A 19,245-nucleotide genomic window follows, 5' to 3' on the forward strand; every position below is an offset into this window, starting at 1 on the left:
TGTGTGTGTGTGTGTGTGTGTGTGTGTGTGTGTGTGTGTTTGTGCACACACATGTACATGCACATATGAATGCACGCTGCTTCTTGTTTTTATTTTCTTGTCTGTTTATCTTTCCTTTGCTCATAGGCCCCAGCATGGATCTCTGAGAAGTAGTTCCAAAGTTCACACTCCTAAAGTCTTCCTCTGCAGACTCTCCTTCTGCCTCTCACACTGGGTTCCACACACTCAAATTCCCTAGATGGATTTTCCCTTGGAACATAGAACCCCAAATTCCTAATTTCGCCTCTCTCTCCCTCCTGCCAGACCTTTTCTTTGGTTCCTCTTTGTTAACCTGTTCTGTTAATCATGTCTGACCTTCTGAAACCTCTCGCTCCTCCCTGGTCCTCCCTTTGTAGCCTCAGCTCCAGCCGGGTTCACGTGGCATGTTCACAGTTACTGACTCTGTGTCCTCAGCTGGCCAGTTCACTTCATCTCCCAAATAAGGATGATGACGTCCCCCTCACAGGCTCCTAAGGGGGACAGAATTATGTGGTGACTATAAAATTCTGAGCAGGGAACTTGGCACCTAGGCTGCATGTTAGCTATTCTTTATTATGACCTCCTCAGTGTGACCCCATGGTGAAGTCATTGTTTCTCACATATTTAGAAGATTCATAAACTGCTTCATCAACCAATTGCATCCAAGGACCCCAGTGAACAGGTACTGTCCTCATGGAGCCCACAGCCTGGGAGGACAAGTCAGTCTGCCAAGGGAGAGTCCAGTCACATTTAACTCTAGTTCCTCCCACTGAAGTCACAAAGCTCAAAGTGCCTTGCAGGGTGAGGTGTGGGCTGCAGTTTAATGGGTAAATATACCCATATTCACTGCATACGGATTTTAATTTACTACAGCCGAGACTGTAAACAAATAATTTTGCAAATCCTGGGACAAATATTTAGGGATGTGAGTTCACTTCTGTGTATTGTTTCAAGACTTTTTCACTAAATTCAGCATCCAGCTGGTAACTGGCTGCATGCTCCTTTTCCCCACCTGGGGTGAAGTTCAAGTCAATCAGCCACAATGAATATGGCTCAGATCTCCACTCTCAGTGCTGTGACAGGTGCTGTAGGGAGTCCAAAGGTGTCTCTGTTCTTTGGGATTTGAACACACGGAGTGGTCACACGCATGAAGCAGTGAAAGCAATAAAACACAGGACAGGGCAAGGAAAGGGAGGAGAGCCATCAAAACATGTCAATCTGGGCAGGGTCATCAGAGAAAGAGCCTGGTCAGTCAACAAGGTGGTCAATCGCAGGCCTGCGTGCCCTCAAGAGGCTCTGGAACGTGGGTCTTGTTTTCAGGGATGGAGAGCAGGCAGTAATGCTGAGGAGTCACTGGAGGAAATACTCAAAACCTGCAGGCTCACGGGGGACAGTGACCAATACCGCACAGTGATAGGAACACTATCTTGGCCAACAGGACTGGCGAGGACACAGGGAATCTTAAAATCATGATATTTACAAACCATGGGTTATTAAAAGCCTCAAAGCCACAAGAGAAAATGTCCTCCCCTGTGTTGGTGGCAGGGATTCTGACTCGCATGGCCCTGTCTGGTGCCCTTGCGAGACACCTAGGCATGAGTTGGCTTCAGCAGGAGAGTCAGGACTGCTCTGGGGAGGAAGATGGGCCACGGGGAAAGTGCCCATTTCCTCACCTGCCATTGATGTTCTGATCCTCTGTTCCTCTGGGGTTCTGTTCACTGACGTGCAATCCCAGGCCCATGGGGATATGGTGCAGAGACCCCATGGACAGCAGGGTCTGGGGCAGGACTTGGGCTCAGGTCAGGACTCCACTGTGGAGGTAGACTGTCGCCCTGTGCATCCTGAGTGGGACTTTCTGTCTCTGCCCTGACTGACCACGGGCAGATCTGGATCAAGTCTTCTCACTGAGGAACCTCTGCAGCTTTCCATTCACCCCGCAGTACTGGGCTGTCCTCTCTCACAGGCCCCTTCTGGACACTGTACTGCTCTCTAGATTCACGACCCTGGCAGGACCGCAGAAGTTTCTTCTCACTGGTTTTCCATCACATCTATCAGCTGTCACCGTGTTCACTTATCAGCATTCACAGGCACATGGGCACACACACACACCTGTCATCCCCGGTTCTTGGGAGCCTGAGGCATGAGGATTGAAGCTGGAGTCCAGCCTGGGCAACTCAGTGAGACCCTGTCTCAAAGTGAAACTTAAAAAAGAGAAATAAATTCGATGAAAGAATAAATGGGCACATTATTGTGCCAAGAGTTTGGGGGATTTGGGTGGTTTGATTTTGAGAGGAGAAAAGAACCCTTTTTCACTAAGAGGGATAAAAAAGGTCAAGTTTTCCAAAATGTGCAAGTGGAGAAGCCTTCGGCTCAGGAGCTATGCTGGAGACACACAAGCTTACTGTCCGACCTTTATTGCCTGATGGAATATGACTTGCCGAGAATCGATTGACCTGCATCAATTCTTCTTTGAATGAAGAGTTTGACAAGTGAAGGAACTACCATTGGCAGAGCTCTAGGCTCCAGGGGAGGATCCAGCTGTTGGGATCAGGTGAAAAGGAAAATAGCCATTTGTTATGCAAAGAAAAGACAATTAACTTATCTATGTGTGCCCTTGGATACACAGGAACAAGTGACTTCAGAGGTGTCAGTGACATGTTTTTTTCAGCCATATTCTCAGTTGCAATGGAGCAATACATTAACAAAATTGAGTCCTTCTGTATATTTATGTTATTTCTTAATTTGAGAGAAAGTAGAAGTGTATTCATATTCAGCTGTAAATCTTGTTTTGCAGTGAAACACTAGGAGTGGGATACAAAAAACTTCAGTTGTAGAATAAACACATCACTTTACCTAGTTCAATTGTTTTCCTTTTCATTTTTCCACCTCTATAGCAACATAGCTTATTAAAAAGCAAAATGTTTACCTGACATGCCTATGATCCCAGTGGGTCAGGAGGCTAAGGCAGGAGGATCACAAGTTCAAAGCCAGCCTCAGCATTTAGTAATATTCTGTCTCAAAACAAAAATAAACAAGGGCTGGGGATGTGGCTCAAGTGGTAGCGGGCTCGCCTGGTATGCGTGTGGCCCGGGTTCGATCCTCAGCACCACATACAAACAAAGATGTTGTGTCCGCCGAGAACTAAAAAAAATAAATATTAAACATTCTCTCTCTCTCTCCTCTCTCACTCTCTCTTAAAAAATATAAACAAAAAAGCAAGTAAATAAATAAATAAATAAATGTATGTCAGAGTGATGTTGCTCAGGGGTGGAGCCCTCTTGCCACTCCCCAACCCTCTGCCCCCCAGTTCAATTCCTAGGACGAATGGGAGAAAAAAAAGAAAGAAAAAACACTGTTTGTTTTTACAATGTGGAAAGCTGGGCTATATTCACTTATATTCACTAGCTATTTCATCATGACTGTTTAGTTAGCAGGAATGTGTCATATTGAATTTATGCATTTTCTGTTGGTAGTTTCCAGAAGACTTTAACCATTGCTATTAATTTGATGAATATTCATTTAGGATCTGCTCTGTGTTAGGCTTCTTTCTGGAGATCGGGGATATAATAGTGAGCACAAACCATTGTTATTTCCAGCCTCTCTTAAAACTTGCTTCTTCTTTGGTTACTTTTCTGAATCTTCTTGTTTATTTTTCCCCCACCCCCCACCTTCCCTGTCTTCCCTCCTGGGCTAGATAAGATGCAGGATTTCTCAAAGCCCTCTCCCTGGACTCCCTCTGCCTCACCCTCTCCCCTCCACCACCTCATGGCCCTGCAACATTGCACATTTACATCAGTCCCTCTTCAATCCTCTCCTCTCCTAGGCCTTGTGGTCTGGCCATGCACTGGAAATTCAACTTGGAAATTTAGCTCTCAAAACAAACACACTCGTCTACTGAGATATCCAATGAGTAAAAGGCATTTCAATAAATTATGATGAACTATGATAAGAAAAAGAAACAGAATACTTTAAGAAAACACTGGGCTGGAACCTAAACTGGACTGTGTAAAGGAATCACTATGGAAGTGATGTGAATTTGTGACCTGAAGGTTCATTTAACATTAGTTAGACACAGTTCAGTTGTCTGAAGGCCATGTTCCAAGAAGTATGTGCAAATGCCATGGGGTAGGGAATGTGCATTCTGAGGCATGGAAGAAAGAGCAGTGTGTGGGCTCTGGGAGGAGAGAAGTGAGACAAGACTCTGGAGAATCCACCTGGGTGTGAGAAGGGAGCTTCTGAAGTCGGTCACAAGTGTTGCTTCTTATGCTGAGAAGCCATTTTCAGCAAGCTGTTCACTTTACCGCATCTTTGTCCTCAGCAGCCTTCTACCTAAACAGAGCCAAGGCCAGGTAGAGGCCGGGGCATCATGGCCTTGGCAGTTCAGCACTGAGCTATGGCTCTGGGCAGATGGTTGGCAGCAAGGTTGGAGGTGCATACGTGGCCTTGGGCTGGTAGCAGTGGTGATTCTCAGTTGGACAGAGGTGGGGAGGAGGATGGAGGGGACAAAGATGGTGTCCAGGTTTGTGCCTTAAGCAGCCAAGTGAGTGGCCAGTCAGGGCATTAGAAGAGTGGCCATGCCAGGAGACAAGGGTGGCTTGGGTCTGTTGAGTGCATATTGCTGTGAGACTCTCAGTGGAAACGCCCAGCAGGCAGATGGTTACGGGCTCTGGAGCCAAGAGAGCAGTCTTGCTTTGTGGCTCTGAGTTTAGTATTCATCAAGTAGCCTTGAGTGTAGACATGTCATCCACAGATTAAACATGGTCACCGCAAGCTCAGAACCTGATTCTCTCCTTGGACCCCTTTCTCTTTCTTACTGTTTACATGTCAATTGTCTAGTCTTGTCAGTTTTCTCTCAGTGTTTTTTTCTTTCTTTTATTTAGTTTTTGGGGGTACTGGGGTTGAACTCAGAGGCCCTCCACCACTGAGCCACACCCTGAACTATTTCGTATTTTATTTAGAGACAGGGTCTCACTGAGTTCCTTAGTGCCTTGCCATTGCTGAGACTGGCTTTGAACTCATCATCCTCCAGTCTCAGCCTCCCAAGTTGCTAGGATTAGGATCATAGGCATGTGCCATTGCTCCTGGATCTGTGTTCTTTCTTATTCACGTCACCGTTCCTGGTTCCAGTAGTTTTACTGGGTTCTTGTTACTTTTCACCAGAACTATTGCATACTCGAGGGTGGTGGGACTGGTTTCCAGAAGATTCATCAACTAGTGGAGGGAGCCAGGAAGGCTATGCCCGTTAGCACTGTCATTTGTCTGAGAGTCTTGGCCGTGGGGAAAGAAGGAAGGAACCCCTGGGATTTAGGATACAGAACAGGGAGGTGAAAAATCATATTTGATTAAACTGGTCAGGCAGACATCAGGATTGCCCTTGCATACAGGCAGACCAGGATTTTTTCCTTTTCATCTTAGCTGCTATTATGCACCAAATGACATTTTATTCTACCACTCTGCTCTCCATACCTTCAGCTGGCCATAATAATTCTTTCAAATGAAAATGAAACAACTTAGAACTAGGGATGTGTATTTGACAGACATTTTTCTAAATAGTTCACATGTATAAAACCATTTGATACCTATAAATATTCTGTGAGGCCCCTGTATTATCCCATTTTACAGATGAGGAAATGAGGAACATGGATGGTATGGAGTGTCTTTCCCAACATCACACAATTTATAACCGGTCTGGCTCCAGAGTCTGGACCATCCTCCAGGAAAGTGAGGCCCTGAGCATGTTCTGAGCACCTCTTAGTTGTGCTAAGAACAAGGGCTCCAGGAGAAATGCATCCAAGCAAATATTTAAACATGCAGAGTGCCAATGTCTGGCAGGGGACAAGAGCACACTCGGCAATTTCTTTTAAAACCAGGCCCCCTACATAGCTAAGAAGTCATTCCGTTCTTCAGAGGGGGTTGAGTTCCAGGAGAGATGGCTGACATGGAAGGCACTTTCTCGAGGGAAACACCAGGGTGACCTCTGCCATTGTGTGCCCCGGGCACCTCCACGGTCCCTAAGCTGCATGTGAGGAGCGGCTGCAAAGGCAGCATCCACAAGTTAGGTTGGGTGGTCGTCACCAAGGTCGCCATCATTTCCAATCAGGGGAAACAGCAGGTGAGTGGCGGCCCGCCTGTCTCAGGTAGGTAGAGGGGGGCCTTGGCGGAAACGGCAGTTTCCTACCTGATGGCCTGCAACCCTGAATCTGTCAGTCCGGACTCTCCCCCTTCTGTTTCAGATTTTATGGAACTTTCTAAATAGGCCATTTAGTATTTGTTACTCCTTTGGAAATGAATTTTCTGGAGCCAGTATGAGGTGTTAAGCATTTATAGACAGAAGATTTGGCCAAGAGCATAGAGGGTCTTGAATTGGCCTTTCACTGTACAGAAGAACTTGAACAGACTCAAGTGCAAATCCAGATTGGTAGAGGGGGCTGCGGGTTTGTGGAAGTGAAGTGTATGATGGAGCAAGTCATTTTTTTTTCCAGTATCACTTAGTGATTATTAAGGCTGCTTTTTAATCTGACTCACTCAGATGGAAGTGCCAAAGCATCAGTAGTAAACAATCAGTGTAGTTAAATTACCGAGGCTGGCTTTGAATTTGTGAATCTCTTGCCTCAGCCTCTGGAACTGCTGGGATTATAGACGTGTGCCACTGCACCTAGCAAAGCTTTTAGTTTAATTGTGGGGCATTTGGCCTGCACTATTCCCTTTGGTTTGGTCTGGTCTGGTCTTTGGAGCCTAGTGCAGAAGTGCAGTCCAAAACCATGCGTTTCTATCAGTTTTAAATTCCCAAACCAATGCGGCACTTAACATCCACTTGTGACCTTTCTTAGTTGATTTGGGCTGCTATGATAAAGGTGTCATAGACTAGAGAGATTAAACAACACATGTTTATTTCTCTTCTGGAGGTTGGGAAGTTCAAGATCAGGGTGCCAGCAGATCCAGTGTCTGGTGAGCACCCACTTTCTGGTTTGCAGATACTGCCTGTTCTTTGTGCCCTTACATGACAGACAACAGAAAGAGGACAAGATCTGGTGTCTCTTTCATAAAGACCCTAATATCATCACAAAGGCTCCATCCTCATGACCTAATCACCTTCCAAAGGCACCTCTAAGTACCATCACATTGGGGGTTGGGCTTCAACATACAAATTTTGGGGGCGGGGTGACGTATAAGATCAGTTCACAGCCTTACCTTCCTACATCCAGGCCTCTGGTTGAAGGCTGGGAATTTTTTAGTGTCCAGAAGGCTATTGTTTTAGTCAGATTTTTAGCTGCTGTCACCAAAAGTTCGGACAAGAACAACTAGAGACATAAAAGTTTATTTGGCTCATGGTTTCAGAGGTCTTAGTGCATAAATGGCCAACTCCATTGCCCTGGGCCCAGGTGAAGTAGAGCATCATGGAGAAAGGTGTGATGGGGGAAGCAGCTCAGGACCTGGGCACCAGAAGCAGAGAAAAGCTCCATTTTCCAGGGACAGAATATAAACTCCAAAGGCACACCCCTGGTGACCCACCTTCTCCAGCCACACCCTTTCGGCCTATAGTTACCACCCAGTTAATCCATATCAGAGCATTGATGCACTGAAGGCTCGTGTAACCCAATCATTTCACCTCTAAACTTTCTTGCATTGTCTCACAAGAGCTTTTGGGGGCACACGTCATATCTAAGCCATAACAGCTGTTACCCCAAGGGGACTTACAAACTTGTTGATTATGGGAAGAAGGAAGGTAATTGGCAGAGTCCTCTAAGGCTAAGGGGAGGGGTGTTGACTATTTTCATTTGTTTCCCAGGGGCAGCAATTACATATCCCACAGTAAATCTAGTTATAACTTAGTTTTACCTTATTTGGCATACAAAGGGACAAGGTCCCACTTATCTCTAGAGCCACAGATATTGAAAAGATATGCAGAGTTCTTACAGGGGCTTTAAGTAAATAAAGTGCAGGTGATTCTCTTCCTACATGTGAGATGTATAAATCTTTCAGGTTTGGGTGGGGCTAGCTTGACATCCCTGCGACAAGCCTGTGAACACCAAATAAATATTTTCCCATAAAACTAGGAATTGCATTTAGGAGCAGTTAACTCTCAGGCCCAGAACAACCTAGACAAAGCATAAAGTTTGGAAGGATCTGAGTTACACTGAAAGTAGATCTCAGAATGAGACTACAACTTTAGCTCATTTAATTTTATCCCTTTCCCTATCTTGATCTTACTCAGGTTAACGTGTGGTGGTGGGAGGGAAATGAGGCACGGGGGCCAGAAAAGTGCTGTTCTTATTTGGAACCACATGAATCTACTTCATCTAGGAGGCAAGGCAGTTGAAAACAGCATTAAAATAGGCCTCTGGATACTGGGTGTGTCCCAGGATTACCACAGGCCTGGTATCGGTGGCATTTCCTCCACACTCAGTGACATGGTATTCTCCTGCATCTCTCAGTCTCAGAGGAGAGTACAGAACCCTGATGTTCTTCGCAGCCTTGAACTAAGGAGCTGGTGGTCCTGTCTTCATTCTGTGGTTGGGAGACCAGGCTGGAGATGGTCATGTGGGTTCACGGAGCTACCCATGGTCCTGGTCTGAGGAGGAGAAGAGTGAAACCACAATTATGTCTGTAGCAGGGTGCTGAGGTCCTGCTGTGCATGTAGGGCATCCAAGTCAGGGCGGAGGCAAGTGCACACATTGTGGGTTTCAGTGGAAGTTAAACAGGCTGAATATCCAGAAAACATTAGAGAGATCCCAGCCTCCAAAGATGGGGATACTGAGCTACGTGTTCACCTGTCCCTACATAGATTTGCGTCTGTCAGTTGGGGCCCTGCAAAGGCTCTGGGAGCAGAATCTGCTGGAGTGGGTATAGGAGGCGTTGTAACCAGGGCCCACCATGGACCCTAGGAAGGAGGAAGGAGGCCTTCCAGGTGCAGTTCTGGATGCAGGTCTCACAGCACACTGGTTTGCTCCAGATCCTCAAGATAAAATGAGCTCTCACTCTTGCTGCTCCTTTTTGGAGAAGACAACCTCGACCAAGGAAAAGTCTACTTAATTTCATCTATCTTTCAATAAGCTTGCTCTTTTATTTCTTTTCATGTCAGGTGGGTAATGTGCCAATGTGGTAACAAGGTTTGAGGGAGGTGTCTCCCAGACAACAGTGGGCAAAACCAATCCCCATGCTTGTGAACCACAAAAGGATCAGGATTATTTTTAAAATTTTGTATCACTCTCCTAAGGCGTTGGGGTTCAGCTTTGTAGATCAGAGCTTTGTAACCAAGCCTTCTTAAATGAGCTTAGAATGAGAAATTTCAAATGAATCGGTGCGTAATAAATCGACTATGAAAATAAGCCTGTTACAGAATAAGTCCATAGCTTGTGGCTACATTATCTTTTCTTCTCCATGACAGCACAGTGGAATGCTCCTTTAGAAAGTACTGAATTGGGTGAATTTTAATAGCTACTGCTTCTTGTGTTGAAAATTCACCAAGAACAGGCTTGTACCACCATCTCAGTAGCTTTGCTCTAAGACTCTTGAATTTTTTCCAATAGACTTACAATTTGAATGATCAGATGAATAAATGAACTGAATACGTATGATGTACCATCTTCTTTCATACCAGCCTGAGGAGGGGGGTAGAAATGTTTTCACTTTACCAATAAGAAAATAGAGGTTTGAAAAGAAGACATTACTTAAGATCATACTGCCTGTGAGTAGTTAAACCAGAGTGAGAAGTTAGTTCTTTATTTCTGAATTGCAGATTTCTCTGCCACAGTGTTCTGCCCCCTGAAATCTACTCATCATTTATTTATTCCTAGTCACTATGCCATTCTTTTTTTCCTTTTGCAGTGTTGGGGATTGGACCCCAGGGCCTCATGCACGCCAGGAAAATGCTCTACCACTGAGACATATCCCCAGCCCCAGGCCATATATATTCATGTTCATTATCTCATGAAACTCATATCCATTGTAACCCAATGATAGAGGAACTAATTTCATGGATGTCATAAAACTGAAGTTCAAATGTATTATGTAAACTGCCTATGGTCACACAGAGGGCAATATCTGTACTCTCTTTAAAAGGTTTATTAATTGGAAGGGCCAGGATGGATGTCTCACTTCAGAAGGAAGGTGTGTTATTTTGATAACTGAAGCTATAAGCCACACCAATTGCTGTAGGCTAATAGGTAGGAGGGAAATACGTAGAAAAAAATGGATCATGTCCTCCTAGAAAACCATTTCTAATGAGATCTCTGAGCAAATTATAAACACAGAGGAGAATGATTGGTAATCAAATATTGTTATTACTAATTGTCTTAGACTATCCAGACTGAGATAACTATAAATAGGATGCTGATAAACAACAGAAACTTATTGCTCATACTTTGGGAGCTGGGAAGTCCAAGGTCAAGGTGCCAACGTTTGGTGTCTGGTGTGAACGCATATCTGACTCACAGGTGGTGCCTTCTTGCTGTGTCCTCACATGGTAGATGGGGCAAGGCAGCTCTCGAGGCCTCCTTCATACAAAAACTAATCCCATCATAAGGTTCCTCTATTATTAGTCATTTCCCAAAGGCCCCCTTGCCTAGTGTCATTATATTGGGTGATAGGGTTTCATCATATGAAGTTTGAAGGGACACAATATGTAGCAATAACCAAAACACCTGTGTAGAATGATGGCGAGCAAAGCTGGGCTGGGCAGAGATTTCCTTTTGTCTAGGTAGGAGTCAGGAGGAAGCACAGGGCTTGCTGAGGGCTAGAGCTGAGCCAGACAGATTCATGGGAGACGGAGTCAGCACAGAGAAAGAGGGGGCTGACCTTCCTTTCCAGGGGAAAAAGCTGCTGGTTCCTGATTCTGTCTGTGCAAAAGGGGGATAATTTTTTCACTTGTAATTTAATGTGTGATAGAGGTATTTTGAGTTGAAAGTATCGTTGATTGGTTTGCATGTTGGTCTGCAAATTGAACATCATACATGCATTGGAGTGCTTCAGGCCTGGGCCTTGTCTTGGTCTTTGGTTGCTATGACAGTAATCATGTGGGTTGAAATGACTGAGGAACACTTCTTGTTTCCTGACTTTAGGCTTGGTTTAGAAAAAGGGACAACAGCTAAAAAAGCCTTAGATGTCATCGTCTCCTTGTTGGAAGAACATGGACAGGGTGGGAATTATTACGAAGATGAAAACTCCTGCCATAGCTTCCAAAGTGCATATCTGCTTGTGGATCGAGACGAGGCCTGGGTGCTTGAGACCGTAGAGAAGTACTGGGCTGCTGAGAAAATCACAGGTGAGTGGTCTTGAGCATGTGAAAGACTGAGATGGATGTTGGCTGGACCCACAGCACCAGATCCAGAGAAATCATGCTATCGTGCAGCCTCTGTCTGTGCTGGCTCTTCATGCCTAAACACACTGTTCACTTCTGGGCATCTGTTTCTGGAAATGCACCTGGGGTTTTCTGAATCTTGGGTGAAGGGGTGCTGGCCCTTGGGAAGCATATTCCTAACATTTCCTATTTTCTGTTTGCTTTCCAGGCAGAACCCAATTCTGACTACAGGCTGCTGCATGACTCAAACTGTTACTCTGTTGACCAAGATGGTCATTGAGAAATCCCTTCAATGGGAAACTGTCCTGAGTTCGAATCAGCTACCGTGACCTGTAGCTGTTTGTGGTTGGAATGGTCCTCTAAAAGAAGGAGTTTGTGTCTGTGTGAGGATTATTCAGTGCTACTCTAGACCAATCAGGCCATTTCTCTGTGAGGCAATGTTCCTAGAAGGACATAGAACTTGGTGATCCTCATGGAAGGAATTAGTGCTCATAAAATTGCTGCTCTATGGCTCTGGCTCCTAAGACAGCACAGGGAAGGAAACATTAGAGGTGGGAGTGGTGACCTTGAATCAGTACCTCAGCACTTTCATATTCTAAATGGGATTGGATCCCAGAATGGGTTAAAAGGCTCCCAAGAGTTCTAAGGATTGGCCAGTGACATATTCTTACATTCTTTAGGACAGAATGATAAATGCATAGCAATGCACTGCCACTCTTCCCTCCTGTATCCACAAAGACATGGCCAGTAGATTCCTGCATACTTCTTATTGAGCCTATAGTTGACCTATGTATTTTTTTCAACCTAATTTACCAATGAATCAGAAATGATGTTGAGATGAAACCTGTTTGCCACACTTGCCTTAGGGGTGACTGGCGCCAGATCTGACCTGAGTTAGAAGCAGATCTGGTTCAGTCATTGGAAGTCATACTTGTTTCCTGTGCACAAAGTCCAGTAATCAGGGCTTCTCTGGATGTTGGGCACATTGAACCCCATACACAGTTAGTGGCCCATGGAGGCAGAGAAATCTGGATAGTGGTTTCCTGGTCAAAATGTGTGAAGGCAGTGTCTGCCTGGCTAAGGGAGTGGTGTTTTCTCATTCTCATAAGACTATTGAATGGGCTAGAGGGTCCCTCAACAACCACAGTAATTTCTCTACCCCTCTCTACCTAGCATGTAACCAGCAGGGCCTGTACCCACTTTGCCCAACTCTTTCAGAATTTATAGGACAAGGGCAACCTGTGTGGCCCATCAGGTCTCCATCTCTCCCACAGTGCAGGAACCTCATGCTCCTTTCTTTAATGTTTTTAGTTATAGATGGACACAATACCTTTATTTTGTTTATTTAGTTTTTTTTTTATGTGATGTTGGGAATTGAACCCAGTGTCTCATACACACTAAGCAAACTGTCTACCACTGAGCCACAACCCCAGCCCTCAAACTCCTTTCCTAAGAGGAAGTGTTGTGGATAGACACAATACCTTTATTTTATTTATTTTTATGTGGTGCCGAGGATCAAACCCAGGTCCTTGCACATGCTAGGTGAGCGCTCTACCGCTGAGCCACAACCCAGCCCCTGAAGTCTTCCTGTTGAATGGTTCCACTGAAAAGGCTAGTGGGCCATGCTTCAAAGCCATCATATTACTTTTAAGTAGAATCAAAGACGTTTTGATCTATAACTTCATTTCAAAAGCTGAGCCCCTTCAAAATATAGCTTAAAAAATCCATATTCACAAAATGAATGTTGTCTTTCACTAAACATTCAAATTAAAAAAAAAACACACAATCATTTCTTGGGCTTATCGATTTCTTGTCCTGTGATCCCAGCAGTAGTGTGATTGATACTAGTAGGTCAGTACTCCAAATGATGATTCCTAAAAGCAAATGTCGACAATAATTCAGCCCTCTAGGAAAGTAACATCTATGGAGCTCTTTATGAGAACTTAAAAAAAAAAAAACTTAGTGTAAATGATATCAAAATCACCAGTTTAGGCTAAAACAATATTTAAAAATTTTTAAATAGTTTATAATTTGACTCCTGTGGTACGCTCTGAAAAAAATGAATGGAAAAATACCAGTGCCCATCATCCAGGAGTGCTTATTTTGGAAGTGTAAATCAGTGAAGCAAAACATCCTGGGTGCACTTAGCCCAGCACTGAGCCTGCCTCTAGGGACTGGGTTTTAGGAAGTAATGGCTCTATAGCAGCTTATAGTTTAGACTGACTTGCTTTCTCCCACTTTATTGTTCAAGAATTTGGAAGCTTAGCATGTTCCTTGGGAGCAACAATTGTGAATGGGCCTTGTGCACTAGCCCTGATAGCTTGATATTTGCACTCTGAACACCGTCTCAAGCTTAAAGGCCAAGTTGCTCTCCATGTGTTTGAAGCTCAGCCTGCAAATACAGAAATGGAGGAAACAGGGCTGGAATTATAGCTCAGTGGCAGAGCACTTGCCTAGCATGTAGAGGCACTGGGCTCAATTCTCAGCACCACATATAAATAAATAAATAAAAGTATTGTGTCCATATTCAACTGAAAAAAAAAAGAAATTGAAGAAACAGAGCAAGGCTGTCAGCTGAGAGGAATTCTCACCTAATCCTCATTCATTAAGGGAGAGTGTACTCAGAAGGCATTCCTTTCTGAGTTCATTTAGCTATACATATATTTATAAGGAAAATATTTCCATATATTTTTCACACATATATCTAGACACACATATATTTATAAGTACATTCTCCCCACTTTTTTGTGTACCAGGGATTGACCCCAGTCCTTTATTAAATTTTTTAAAATTTTGAGACAGTGTCTCACTAGATTGCTTATAGTCTCACTCAATTGCTGAGGCTGGCTTTGAACCTGAGATCTTCCTGCCTCAGCCTCCTGAGCTGCTGGGATTAAAGGCATGTGCCACTGTGTCAGGCCATTCCTTGTTCTGAAATGATTCATTATCATTGCCACGTGTTTTTCTAAATGTTGAAAAAATGTTGAACAAAGAAGTATCTTATTTGCATTATAGATTGTGTGTGTGTGTGTGTGTGTGTGTGTGTGTGTGTATTTGGGTGAGTCGGGGTGGTATAAAGTGGGCTTCTAGGTGAAAAAGAGTCAGACTGGGGAGGAGGGACCTGTGGTTGCTACAGAGCATTTCTGTGGAGGAATTTCTAAATCTTTTCAGCGCTACCTCTTCCAAAGGACATTTCACTTCTCTTGTAGGTAATGCACACTTGGGGTTATTTAGAATGAAGGGCCTTGTGTATTTCATTTTGATTGTGAATTTAAGAGAAATAAAGTTATTTCACATTTAAAATGTGATGATGCCAATCAATATTGGTGGAACTAGAAAGGGGACCAAGATTGTGTTTCTTGCTTCAAAATTTGAATTCCTTCCTTCCTATAAAGTCAGTGTTCCAAGGAAGTATTTCCCATGAATTTCCATTTCCTGATTAAGTTTTCCTAAGTGTACTTGCTTTGTACTCTGCAGAGGGAGTAAAGTGCATCTGCAATCAGCTTTCCCTCACTACAAAGATGGACGCGGAGCACCCTGAACTCAGGACTTATGCTCAGAGTCAACGCTGGTGGATGGGAGAGGATGAGTTCAATTTTTTCCAGATTTTTTCTCCAGCTGATGACTACTCAGACAACTTTGAAGGCAAAGACAGCTTAGAAAAGCAAGAAGGTGAGTTTGGCTGTCCTTTAGGATTCTCCTTCTCACACTTTGCTTGTAGCTTTTGCAGAGCACTGGTCTGGATTTGGAAGGATAAAGAGGAGGGGTAGAGAATGGACTATGACATAAAGACTCACTTTTAGCAAAATTCCCTGGTATCCAGGCAAGGAGACAACTTGTACTTATTTTTACACAGTATTTTCTTACCCATGGAGGTCCCTTGTTTTTACTGATGTTATTTTTTCTTTGAACATTGATGTTATCATGTGTCCTTTGTGATACTTATTGCAAATAAGTATACTCCTTATAGCTCAGTTACATATTTGGCTTATTTTCTCCTTATAGTTTCCTCTTTTCCACTTGTCTGCTGGGCCTTGAGGGCGGGGGTGTTATCTTTCATTCGTCTTAAGATTCTCTTGTGATGCTTGCACAGTCCTTTGTTCCATGAAACTTTGTTGAGTAGAAGTGTCTTGAATTCTCTTCATCAACCCTCTCTCTGCCACCCAGTTACTGACTTAATCAGAATCCATATTTAGGTAAGTGTGTTGATTAGATTGTTTACCATGTTTTGTGCCAGAGAGGGAACTTTTCCAAAACACCCACACTGGTCACATTTTATCTTCGCTAGTTGTATATGTATTTTGTAAGTCGAACTTTTTTTGAACTCAGGGGCATTCAATCACTGAGCCACATCCACAGCCCTATTTTGTATTTTATTTAGAGACAGGATCTGAGTTGCTTAGCACCTGGCTTCTTTTTTTTAATATTTATTTTTTTAGTTGTAAGTTGGACACAATCTTTATTTATTTATTTTTATGTGGTGCTGACAATTGAACCCAGGGCCTTGCACATGGTGGGCAAGTGCTCTACTGCTGAGCCACAACCCCAGCCCTAATGCCTCACTTTTTTGCTGAGGTTGGCTTTGAACTCATAATCCTCTTGCCTCAGCCTCCTGAGCTGCTGGAATTATAAGCATGGTATAAATTAAACTTTTGATCCATTAAAACTGGAGTCAGCAAATTACATCCTGTAGCAGCTGCCCATTTTATAAATAAAATTTAATTAAAACAGACACACTCTGTTGGTTATCTATTTGTCACTGTGACAAAATACCTGAGATAAACAACTTATAAGGAGGAAAGATATATTTTGGCTTCCAGTTTCAGAGGTTTCAGTCCATGGTCGGTTGGCTTCATTGCTTTTGGGTGTGTGATATGGTAGCACATCAACAGGAGAGCACATGGCAAAGACATAGCTCACTTCATGGCAGCTAGGAAATGCTTTTTTAGGAAGGGTGACAGGGAGGGGCCAGGGTCTCAATATCCTCTTCAAGGGCACGCCCTCAAGGATCTAACTTCCTTCTACTAAGCCCCACCTCCTAAAGGTCCACCACCTCCCAGTAGCACTGCAGGGGGGAAACCAAGCTGTCAACACAAGGGCCTTTCAGGATGTTCAGAATCCAAGCTGTAGCACTCACCTGGTATTTATGTGTTGTTTATTCTGCCTTCATGCTGCACTGGTGAATTTGAGCCATTGCAACAGGGAAGTTAAAATGAGACCATATGGTCCATAGGCCTAAAATAATCTCTACCTGGTCCTTTAAGAAAAAAGTTTCTTTTTATCTCATCTAGAAGAATACTTTAGGGTTTTTGCTGTGAAACTTACGTCATATATTCTAGATAGGAAGGTAAGAAAGTATTCATTTTAAAATGAGAATTTGAAAAAGAACTTCTAAAGATGTTTAATGAAATCAAAACTAGCTTGATGAAAGTTGTTCAGTAGTTCGTAGCATAACAGTATCCTTAAATCTGATGAAACTTCTGGTTATAGGAAACCTCTAGGTTATAGGAAATGCACAGGAGAGAGGAACATCTTCAGTTCCACCAGGGGGATGCCACGTGCAAGTCCAGCTTGTGTGAAACTCTACAGGAAGAATGACCTGATTTCTATGACAAATAAGGTGCAAGAAGACAAATCAAGAGGCAGAGATTAAAATATTCAAGAGATATTGCCCATCTGTTGGATTCTGATTTAAATCCTATACCAAGACTGGAGATGTAGTATAGCGGTAGTGCCCATGCTGAGCATTCCTTTTTCAGGGCCCCCAGGTTCCATCTCCAGCCCTGCAATCCCCCACAACAAACAAATGAAAAACTCCAAATCAATACCTAATTTTTGAGAAAGTAAGAAAGTTTGAACACTGGATAGTTAAAAAAAAAATCAAAGACATTTTAAATAGTTTTAGTTGTGACTTGTTATAGAGATTTATAAAGAGGATATGCATTGTGCTAGCAAATTCTCTCCCTATGTGATGTTTTGATTCTGTCTTTGTGAACACAGACTGAAATAGCCTTTTAATGAATTACAACCAGAGAGGAGCCTATAGATGTGGGATCCCATACAAATATTTTTTTGGTTTTGTACCGGGGATAGAACCCAGGAGTGCTTAACCACTAAGCCACATCCCCAGCACCATTCTTCTATTTTATGTAGAGACAGGGTCTTGCTAAGTTGCTTAGGGCCTTGCTAAGTAGCTATGTCTGGCTTTGAACACATGATCCTCCTGTCTCAGCCTCCTGAGCTGCTGGGATTATTGGCATGTGCCACCTCATCTGGCTCAAGGATTTGTTTATTCATTCATCTGAATTCAGAGACAATAATCTTATAGCCTCCAAATATTATAAATGCCTCTCTGTGTGTATATTTCTGACTGTAGGGAGATCATTCTCCAAATTTAGTAATGATCCCAAACAGCCCTAGCTTGGGGATCTGTTTACAGACTGCATACACTTCCTAATGGATATATATTGAGTATTGTACTAGTTGAGGTATAGCTAAGTGCTATAACAGAGAGACTCCAAATTAATATGGCTTGAAGAGCACAGAAGTTCTTCCTTTCCCATGAGATAGTCCAGATGTATATGGATTGTCTAGGGATGGACCTCCATTTTTGGTCTGATGGTTGGCATCTCCCAGCAAACAGGAAGGGAGAAAAATGAAAGGCAAGGAAGTGGATGTGACCAGAAAGTTGCACACACCATTTTACTGATCTCCCATTGGTCAGAATTGACCACATGGCCAGACTTAGTCACAAAGAAAGCTGGGACATGTATTCTGTCACTGAGGGTTATGATCCCAGGTATAATTTCATGGGCTTATTAATGTAAAAAATAAAGGAGTGAATGGGTTTTGGTTAACAACGTGCCACAGTTACATCTCTCCGATATCCATCTCTCTTTCAGAAAGCATCACTGTACAGACAATGATTGACGTCTTACGGGACAAAGCAAGAGGAGTCTGCATAGACTCTGAATCTTTCCTCACCACAGCCAGTATAGTGTCTGTCCTGCCTCAGAACAGAAGCTTGCCATGCATTCACTACTTCATTGGGACCCCAGATCCTTCCAGGTTTGTTCAAGATACAGTCACAGAGAGAAAGCATGTGTATGCCTTGGAAGCTCATCATTGTGTTCATGCTGGCCGTGTCCTCCCCATGGGTAGCTAAGTCACAGTTTTCAGTCTGTTTCAATGTGGGCTGCATAGCACAGGAGCTTTGATTAAGTGGAGTGCTTGGCATAGTCACATGGTGGTTATTACGGTTGCAGAATTGTGTTTTAAATTCATCAAATAGTTACTGAGCATGTGTAATGGGCCAAACATTGTGCTATTTTGATACAGGGTTACAGAGATGAACAAAAGACAGGGTGTGTGTTGGGGGAGGGGGAGATGTGCCCAAGATTTATCAAAAGAACCAGTTCCTATGCATTATTGGACAATATGATCCAGAGGCAATACAGATTGAAGCCGCTTTCATTAAGATGTTGTGTTTTAGGGAAGAACTTTTTTCCCCAAATACTTTAACAAAAAACAGCATTGCACAGTGGCTAAGAACATAGCCTCTGAATAACTGGTCAGGATTTGGAATCCCACTTCTGTAAGCTCCCGTTCCTATAACTGTGTAGTGGGAATAATACCAGCCCCTACCTTTACATGCTTGTTAGGAGGATCACATGAGATGATCCAGGTAAGTACGTGGTAGGCTTAACTATTATGACTAATTAATTAATGATTATTAATTTTTTTGTGGTGCTGGGGATAGAGCCCAGAGCCTTGAGCATGAGGCAAGCACCGTACCCACCGAGCTAAATCCCCAGCCCTTAATTATTATTAATGAGGGCTCTCTCTGACCTACTAAGCAGACAGTTACCCCATCTCCTTTAATGTTCAGCTGTGTATACCACAGGTGACATCATCAGTGGCTTAGAGAC

General features: G+C 43.5%; 1 non-coding gene and 1 pseudogene across 2 annotated transcripts in view; one reads left to right on the forward strand and one right to left on the reverse strand.

Moving 5' to 3' along the window:
- Positions 1–19,245, forward strand: part of LOC144372543 (secernin-1-like) — a 54,603-nt pseudogene that overhangs the window by 21,123 nt on the left and 14,235 nt on the right. Inside the window, exons 3-5 of the transcript XR_013432522.1 lie at positions 11,079–11,281; positions 14,795–14,989; positions 18,220–18,385. The product of XR_013432522.1 is annotated as a secernin-1-like (transcript). The remainder of the gene's footprint in view (positions 1–11,078; positions 11,282–14,794; positions 14,990–18,219; positions 18,386–19,245) is intronic.
- On the reverse strand, positions 9,095–9,198 carry LOC120892145 (small nucleolar RNA U13). Its single transcript, XR_005736799.2, has one exon. It is a non-coding gene; the product is annotated as a small nucleolar RNA U13 (small nucleolar RNA).

The sequence above is a fragment of the Ictidomys tridecemlineatus genome, unplaced genomic scaffold (assembly GCF_052094955.1).
Source record: "Ictidomys tridecemlineatus isolate mIctTri1 unplaced genomic scaffold, mIctTri1.hap1 Scaffold_1227, whole genome shotgun sequence".
Classification (NCBI taxonomy): domain Eukaryota; kingdom Metazoa; phylum Chordata; class Mammalia; order Rodentia; family Sciuridae; genus Ictidomys; species Ictidomys tridecemlineatus.